The sequence below is a fragment of the Cornus florida genome, unplaced genomic scaffold (assembly GCF_030987335.1).
Source record: "Cornus florida cultivar Cherokee Brave unplaced genomic scaffold, ASM3098733v1 CherokeeBrave_3.0.0_Hap2_Chr06, whole genome shotgun sequence".
NCBI classification, from domain to species: Eukaryota; Viridiplantae; Streptophyta; class Magnoliopsida; order Cornales; family Cornaceae; genus Cornus; species Cornus florida.
Genome location: NW_026775576.1, coordinates 85,079,487 through 85,089,215, shown reverse-complemented (window position 1 = coordinate 85,089,215; position 9,729 = coordinate 85,079,487).

Genomic DNA, 9,729 nt, shown 5'->3' with positions numbered 1-9,729 from the left:
GGGAGTTCGCGAGTTATGTTTAAGGCTCGGCGACAGAGCAGAATCGACCGATGGAGCAAATAAAAAGGAGTCATAAACAAAGCTCCCACAATTCACAACCAGTTCGTATAATCAATGCTATCCACGGTCGACCTGAGCCCAGTGAAGATTCAGATGAGCTACTCCGAGCACGCCTACGGCAGGCGCAGATGAAGAAAAGGGTCAGTAATGTGAATACTCTACACCAACAGATCACATCGATACAGATAAAGTTCGACAGGACAGACCTGCAGCGTGTTCAAGTCCCCCATGAAGACCCGTTGGTAGTCAGTTTGACAGTGGCGGACTGCCTGGTGCGCAGAATTCTGATCGATCCCGGGAGCAGTGCGAATGTCATGCTGAGGGACACATTTGATCGGCTCGAGATTAAACCAGAGAGGCTCAAGCCCACTGGAAATCCCCTGTTAGGATTCGATGGCAAGAGGGTGGAGCCCGTCGGAATGGTGGAAGTAGAAGTCCAAGCTGCAGAACGAGCTCTTATGGAAACTTTTGTGGTTGTGGAGTTTCACCCCTCGTACAATCTCCTGATGGGAAGATGATGGATTCACAGAGTCCAAGGTGTACCCTCAACTCTGCATCAGGTCATGAGGTGCCTCGGACCCGATGGAAATAAGGTGATAGACATTCGTGGGGATCAGGTTGCAGCCAAAGAGTGTTATTCCGTCACACTAAAGTATGCTGGGAAAGGGAAGGCGCCCGTCCGATAGGCGAGCCCCAGATAGCAATTACAGGAACCTCCGCCCAAGCAGAACAGGGTGGAGGAGTCAGTTGACTTGACCGAAGAGCCCATTCTGGATGTGCAGATCGATCAGTCCAGGCCAGAGCGAACTACCAGAGTAGGAGTAAGACTGACCAGGGAAGAGCAGCAAGAGCTAATTGACTTCTTGTCTCACAATGCCGATGTATTTGCATGGAGTCACCTAGACATGCCTGGAATTAATCCCTCCGTATCCTGTCATTCCTTGAATGTCAATCCCAAATTCAAACCAGTAAAACAAAAGCAAAGAAGATTTGCTCCAGAACGTAACCAAATCATAGCCGAGGAAGTTGATAGGCTGCTTGATGCGGGATTCATCAGAGAAGTGCACTACCCTGATTGGTTGTCCAACGTCGTTGTCGTGCAGAAGAAGAATGGGAAATGGCGAGTATGCATTGATTTCACCAATTTGAACAAAGCCTGTCCGAAGGATAGTTTCCCGCTGCCAAAGATTGATCAAATGGTGGATGCCACCACCGGGTATGAGCGTTTAACCTTTCTGGACGCTTATTCAGGTTATAATCAGATCCCTATGGACCCGGCAGATGAAGAAAAAACTTCTTTTGTAACTGAGCGAGGGACATACTGCCACAAAGTTATGCCTTTCGGACTAAAGAACGCTGGAGCAACTTATCAAAAACTTGTTAGCAAAATTTTCAAGGATCAAATAGGAAAGGTTGTGGAAGCCTATATTGATGATATGGTGGTAAAGAGTAGGAAGAAGGATGATCATCTGAAACATCTGCAAGATGTATTTGATGTGCTGAGGCGATATGGGATGAGGCTCAATCCAACCAAGTGCTCGTTCGGTGTGAGTTCCGGTCAGTTTTTGGGACACGTGGTCAACCGCAGAGGCATCGAAGTTAGCCCCGCTCAAGCAGAGGCTTTGATTAAGAATGCCGAGCCAAAGACGATCAGAGAGGTGCAAGCCCTCACAGGACGAATAGTTGCATTAAGTCGATTCATTTCTAAGTTGTCAGATCACTGCAAGCCGTTCTTTGACACGATTCGGAGTCATGGAAGACAGGTCTGGGGAGATGAGCAACGACAAGCATTGACCCATTTGAAGGAATATATGCAGAATCCACCAGTCCTGTCAGCCCCGGATCCAGAAGAAAAGTTATTTCTATATCTTGGAGTATCTAGTGTTGCGACAAGTGCCGTTCTGATTCGTTACAAGGAAGGGGTACAACACCCGGTATTTTATGTCAGTAAAACAATGACCGAGGCAGAATGAAGATACTCGAAGGCCGAACGGGTGATACTTTCACTTGTAAACGCAAAAAGAAAGTTGAGGCATTATTTCGAATCCCACCCTATAGCTGTTCTAACAACTTTTCCAATCAGAGTGCTTATGCACAAGCCAGAACTCTCGGGCAGAATGACAAAGTGGGCCATAGAGTTAAGTTCATTTGACATAACGTATGAGCCGAGAACAGCTGTCAAAGGACAAGCGGTAGCCGATTTCCTGCTAGAATGTGACTCTGAGGATACGGAAGAAGACCTTAGGTGCGGCTCTTGGAAACTTTATGTGGATGGCTCCTCTAACCAGATGGGGGCAGGAATTGGGGTTAAACTGCAAACCCCAGAGGGTACTTCTTTGAGTCAAGCACTCAGACTTGAGTTCCGAGCCACCAATAATGAAGCGGAATACGAGGCGTTGCTGAATGGGTTAAAGTTGGCCAGAGAGCTACAGGTCAGAAGTTTGACTGTTTATAGTGACTCACAGTTGATTGTTCGGCAGGTAAATGGTGAGTACGCGACCAAGGATGACACGATGGAGGCATATCGTTCTGCCGTTCTGCATAAAGCCAAGGACTTTGCAAAGATTGAATTCATACAGTTACCGAGGGAACAGAACGTAGATGCGGACCGGTTAGCATGTAGTGCTTCGAGTTCTGGTGAAACATTGGTGAGGGTGATTTCAATAGGAATATTGACCCAGCCATCTATTTTCGAAGAACCTTTGGACTCTGACCCTTGGTAAGTCAATGTCATACCGTATGAACCGAGTTGGATTGACCCCATCATCACTTATATTCAAGATGGCGTTTTGCCTATGCAAAGGTATGAAGCTAGGAAAATAAAAAAGAATGCTGCAAAATACGCCATCGTGCATAACCAGCTGTACAGAAGGTCCTACTCTGGCCCATACTTGAAGTGTGTCACCCCTGCAGAGTCGCAGCAGGTGTTGCGAGCTATTCATGAAGGCGTATGTGGCAATCATTCTGGGGGAAGATCGTTAGCGCATAAAGCAATGACACAAGGGTATTTCTGGCCGAACATGTCAAGAGATGCGGAGGAGTTCTCTCGAAGGTGCGATAAATGCCAACAATATGGACCATTGATCCACCAACCACCTGAGGAATTGCACGTAATGGCCTCGCCATGGCCTTTCGCGCAATGGGGAATGGATGTGGTCGGTCCCCTGCCAACGGCAAGAGCTCAGAACAAGTATGTGCTACTGGCCACGGATTACTTCACTAAGTGGGTGGAAGCAGAACCATATCCAAGCGTGACTCAGACTCATGTGAGACGATTTATTTGGAGCAATATTATCTGCCGTTTCGGTGTTCCAAGGTCAATAGTCATGGATAATGGCACGAACCTCGACAGCAAGCAAGTAAGAGAGCTGCTGGAGGAGTATGTAATTAATCAGAAGTTGGCTGCAGTAAGTCATCCCCAGGCCAATGGACAAGCAGAAATTACAAACAGAATAATTTTCTCCTGCATTAAGAAGAAGCTGGAGGACCATAAAGGGAAGTGGTTGGATGAGCTCCCGAACGTCCTATGGGCTTACAGAACCACCCCAAGGCGGCCGACTGGGGAGAGCCCGTTTGCAATGGCATATGGTACCGAGGCGGTTATACCGGTTGAGCACTTGGTCCCAACTATCAGAAGCTTAGCATGGAGTCGAGATCAGAACGACATAATGTTAAGATTGAACCTCGATATGATAGACGAAAAGAGGGACGCTGCAGCAATAAGGTTAGCATCATACCAGCAAGTATTGGCGAATAGTCACAACAAAAGAGTGAAACACAGAGATTTTGCCCCTGGCGATCTGGTTCTGAAAAGAAAGGTGGGAATAGTCAAAAAAATGATACCACCCTGGGAAGGCCCATACAGAATTACAGAAGTCGTAGGGAAGGGAGCATATACGTTAGAGACCATGGCGGGAAGGTTGGTCAGCAAGCCCTGGAATGCTACGTCTCTAAAGAGGTACTACCAATAAAAGCTAAGTTTCGGCTTTATTGGGTGTTGTTTGTTGTCAATCAAGTACGTATGAATGTGCAAATTCCTGAAATTTATAAAAATAACTTTCCTTTTCAAAGGGTTTTAAAAAAATGAAAAGCCAAGTGGCAAGTGGCATTCTAGCCAAGCGCCAGGCACTTAAGCAAGATAAGTGGCAGCTGGCACCATAAGCCGAACGCCAGGCACTTGTTAAAAAATGAAAAGCCAAGTGGCAAGTGGCATTCTAGCCGAGCGCCAGGCACTTAAGCAAGATAAGTGGCAACTGGCACCATAAGCCGAACGCCAGGCACTTGCTAAAAAATGAAAAGCCAAGTGGCAAGTGGCATTCTAGCCAAGCGCCAGGCACTTAAGCAAGATAAGTGGCAGCTGGCACCATAAGCCGAACGCCAGGCACTTGCTAAAAAATGAAAAGCCAAGTGGCAAGTGGCATTCTAGCCGAGCGCCAGGTACTTAAGCAAGATAAGTGGCAGCTGGCACCATAAGCCGAACGCCAAGCACTTGCTAAAAAATGAAAAGCCAAGTGGCAAGTGGCATTCTAGCCGAGCGCCAGGCACTTAGGCAAGATAAGTGGCAGCTGGCACCATAAGCCGAACGCCAAGCACTTGCCAAAAACACGCACACGACAAAGTTAATATAAAAAATATATATATATTGAAAATGGGTTTGAACAGAGCGTAGCACAAAGAAAAAAGAGAAAAAAGAGTTCTGTCATCTCATTCATAATAAGCATTGGAGTTACAAAAAGTGAAGTATTCAAGTCACATTGTTACAAAAAAGTATGGAATCAAAGAGTCTGGAGGAGTCCTAGCTAGCTGCCTCAGTACCGACAGCCTCCTGGTTGTGCCGAAGCGCCTCCTCGGTCCCGTCAGCCATCTCACCCTCACGAGGTGGGGAATCAAGATGAATAACAGAGTCATTCTGCTGGGGGCCAACGTCAGCAGTGACTATGGGAGATACCACAGTTGACGAATGAAGAGCGGTTAGAGGCTGAACGGTAGGAGGAGCTGTAGTGATCCTAGAGGAAGCAATCTCCTGACATTCATCAAATATGTGCTCGGCTTCGGTGGGTTCTGGGTCAACATAGACCCCCAGAGGATCAATCCCTAAATCCTTATCAATCTCATCCGGAGTTGAGCTGGTCTGTCCCTCAGCCGGAACTCGGTCGGAGAAACCATCTCGGAATCCCTGAGCATATCTAAGAGCTCCTACTCTTGAGAACCGAGCATGAAGAGCCAGCATTCCACCATTCACTCTGCTGATGGTATCAATCAGAGCGTTGCGCTCGTCCAGAGCTCTTTTCTCAAAAGCCATCCGAGCAGACTGTTCATCAGCCAGAAGGCGCTGGAGCTCTGCCTTTTCATCTCTGATTGAATCACGTTCAGTCTGCCAGACACTCTTCTCAAGCTGGAGGGCATCCTTCTCATCCTAAAGAGAGTCGTTTTCCTTCTTCAGAACATCTATTTCTTTTTCGGTTTCTTCAAGCCGAGCCAATACCTCGGTATTCTTGCTGGCGAGAAGGTCGTTTTCCTTATTGGCCACATCCAGGCTATCAGAGAACTTACGGGCCCTGGCGTTCCCCATTTCCACCTGCTTCTGCATAGCCATCATACCGAACAAAGTCTGCATAGATATACATGAATACTGGTTAAACCGATAGCCTGGTCGGACGAAGGCAAGACCAAATAGTATGAGAGGATTCATGAGTTAGAAAATAAAAGTCACCTCCATGGCAGATTGGGGAAAACGGCTGAACACATCCTTTTGGGATAGACTCTTCGCCGCCTCAAGGTCTTTCGGAGTCCACATGCTCCTATAGTATGCCATGGCGATCTGGCCATTCTTTAACATGGTCTCGTTCGGCTTCACGAACGTCCCATCCGTTCGGGTGTACCGAGGAGCCCATGGTGGTAAAACAGGAAGAGAAGGAGAAGCTGAAGCAGAAGCAGAGGCACCAGCTGCAACAGGCTCGGAGGGGGCAGGAGCTCTGACTGGGCGATGCAAGAGAGCACTCGGCCCAGAGACTCGGGTCCTTCTTATAAGAAGTTCCTCCTCAAGGTTGACTCCACCGTCAGGATGAGGCCTTTTGCCTCGTTCTTTGTCTCGAGCACCCCCAGCGGCAGCAGGGGTAGTAGTGATTTATGGAGACGTGCTCGGGTTGGTAGCAGGGGTGCTGACAACATGATCAATAGCCACCGTACTCGGGATGGTGTCAGAGATGGTGGCTGAGGAAGAGGGTGATGCAGGAGAGGAGGTTGCTCCAGCAGCAGAAGTGGCTGGGGGAGTATTTTTCCTCCTACCAAAGGATGGAATCTGAAGCCTGCTCATGGTATAGCCAAGGGATGAGAGCGCTAGAAGGTTGTCTGAAGTGAGGAGGTTTGAGCAAGAAGGAATATCGTTCAGAACGTATTTCTTCAAGTAATTACTCCTATCCCTGCAAACACTGTAGCTCAAGTCATCACAAGGTATGCCTAAGGAGCGACATAAGAAAGTACAAAAGCGAGGAACACATGTTTCGCAGGGACAATCGTTTTTATGAGATTTGAATTTCTTATATGAGGAGACAGAACAGACGCCAAAGGCGCTCGGGATTGGGTAATCCTCTGCAGCCGGCGAAGACCAGGCCCCACTAACACCCACAATGTTATCCCTCCAACCCTTTTCAGATTTGATTGTATCCGTACATATGGACATCTTGTCGATCGGGTAGAGGTGGTAGAATGGCTCGTTAGTTCGGATCTTACTGACCTTATAACACAGAAGAAGATCTATGAGGTCAAGGTCCAGACTTCTGTCGCGAATCAACAGTAGCATAACGGATATGATTCTAAAGAAATTGGGGTTTACCTGCAGGGGGGATATCCCCAGTCTATTGAAGACATAATTAAAGAAGGGGTGCAGAGGGAACCTAACGACATTCAGTTGAAAGTTTGTAAATAAAACTTCGCCGGGAAGAAGGCCGGCACCGGTCATAATATTAACATCCTTAGGGCAAACCCTAACTTGGATGTTGTCAGGAAGTCTAAGTCTCATATGAAGAACATCTAGATCTACAACCATGGTGGAAGCGATTGAAGGATCTAAAAGGGTAAAAAGAAGTCTGCCGAAAGTAAAAAGGAACAAAACTAACCTCTGAGGTAGAAAGCAACAAAGAGCACTGCAAGATCGCTGGAAGAATGACTCTTGAAGAATTTCACCGGAAGAAATTTAGCACTGTTCTAAAAAGATGAGCGAGAGATTTGACTGATGATAGAGATGGTAAAAAGGCATGAAGTGGCATTCTAGAGCCTTATAAAGGCGAGGTGGACCCGAGGGCCGAAGCGTCAGGAAGGCGAGAAATTCATCGAGCCCCGGAACATTGATTCCGGATCTGATCGTCCGTTCCCCCATATGGGTTTCTCGAGCCGTCAACATCATGATGAGACGCCTTCAATAATTACCCCCTTATTAAACAAGGGGTAATTATGGGGGCAGTTGAGGAGGCCCGAAGTGACATGGGCCGAATATGACCCGCAAACGCGACATCCGGTCCGTACAGATGGGTCAAGCCCATAGAAAGACACTGCCATATGGGCCGAACGCGAATAGGCCATCAAAGATGACCAAAACTCACAGAGGAACGGGCCTAGATCTAGCAGTCCATCAATATTTGTAAGTATCTATAAATAGGAGAAGTAATGGATAGGGCAGGGAGAGATTTTTTTGGTTGAAATGTAAGAATTCTAGAGAGAGAAAGAGAGGACGAATTTCTTGCATCTTCAATATATATTGGTTATATTTGTTTATTATTTGGTTATTATAATTTTGCTTCGTTATGTTTGTTTATTAGTTGGTTATTAAATTTCGAACGATTCAATCCGATGAGTTGGTTGGGTTTGGCCTTCAACGTTGTGCGTGGATTGTGAAAGAACTAAAAAAAATTTAGAACATGCATGAAAGAATTGGTAGATTAAAGAAGATTTAATTTAGAAAAATAGATTTTAGATTTTAATTCATAAATATCTAAGATATTTGAGAAGAAAATTGCCTATATATGGTATTCCAGTTTCATTTGTAAGCATGCTTGCACAGCTTTAATAATGTATTTGAGGCCGATCACATCCTCCACTGCAGAATCTCTTAAAGCTTTGAAGAATCCCTCTCTCCCTGCCCTAGCTACTGAATGGGTCCTTTCTCCGGTGGCTAACCGCCCACCGCCAATGCCTCAGACTAATTGCCCGCGAGGGATGAAATTCCCCTGTACGCCACCAGAGTTCGAATTCGTTATCCATGGTTGTTCATAGGTCTCTTGTACCATGAAGTTGTTTGTTACAACTACTTGTTAGTTTTGTTGGGCCTAAAGGAATGGGCTTTTGTGTGGGCTTAGTATTGCCCTATGGTTGCTCATGGGCCATATTGTACATACATTACATTATTTAATACAATTGCTTAACCATTAAAATAATAACAATAATAATAAATAACGCATTTGTATGGGAGATTGTGAAGAATGGGACGTGAAAGGATTTAAATATCCAGGTGAGTCCCAGTGCCTCTTGCAATATTATAGCCAATAAAAATAACCCCAATAACAAATTAATCCCTCGTTGTTGAACGCATTTGTATGGAGGCCCGTAACTAATTCTTCGTTGTCATCACTCACTGAACACCATTGGCACAACAAATTGAAATATGCTTAGTATTACCAGATTCGATCTCAATCTCGTCAACTTACATAATGTGGATATGCCAAGTGTAATTTTCTCTCTGTATCTCCCCCTCTTTGGAATATACCAATTATTGTCAAAATAAGAGAATGTCCAGTAACTACTAATTTGTTATATATATATATATACACACACACAAATAGTATTCATTTATACACTATTGGCTACACCATCTCTTACACACTGTAGTGTAGAAGGTCAACAAGCTAGGGTTCATTTTCATGGCATTCGAAAACGCTACCAGGCAGCGTTTTCAGTGGGTGATGTGGTGTACTGAAACTCTTTTTCTGAAGATTATGGTGTTTCAGAAGTCCAAGTTTTTCAAGACCTACTGGATCTACACTCTTCTCATTTTATCATGTACTTCTGTTTTTGTGCTGCTCTGGTTTTTTGGACCAGTAATGCCAGTGGCTAATCAAAGCCGTCTTCGACGTTTCTCAGCTACTTTCCTCTGGTTACCTGGTGTACAAACTCGCGCATCTTTCTAAACAAAAACCGGAACTGATTTGTAACAACCCACTCCACCACATGGTATGATATTGTCCGCTTTGGGCCTGAGCCCGCACGGTTTTGCTCTTGGGCTTCACCCCAAAAGGCCTCATACCAATTGGAGGTGACACACTTACATATAAGTACTTCACCTTTCCTCTACCCAGGCGATGTGGGACTGTGCACCCGTAGCTCGCCCTCTTGGGCTTCACCCCAAAAGGCCTCATACCAATTGGAGGTGACACACTTACATATAAGTACTTCACCTTTCCTCTACCCAGGCGATGTGGGACTGTGCACCCGTAGCTCGCCAGTGTGGTAGCCTAACAGTGTCTCTCGCACCCGCCCACGGCACACCCGCCCACAGGGTCATCACAATCACCCCCCCTTTGGGGCCCAACGTCCTCGTTGGCCACACTTCCGGCTGGGTCAGGCTCTGATACCGCACGGTTTTGCTCTTGGGCTTCACCCCAAAAGGCCTCATAC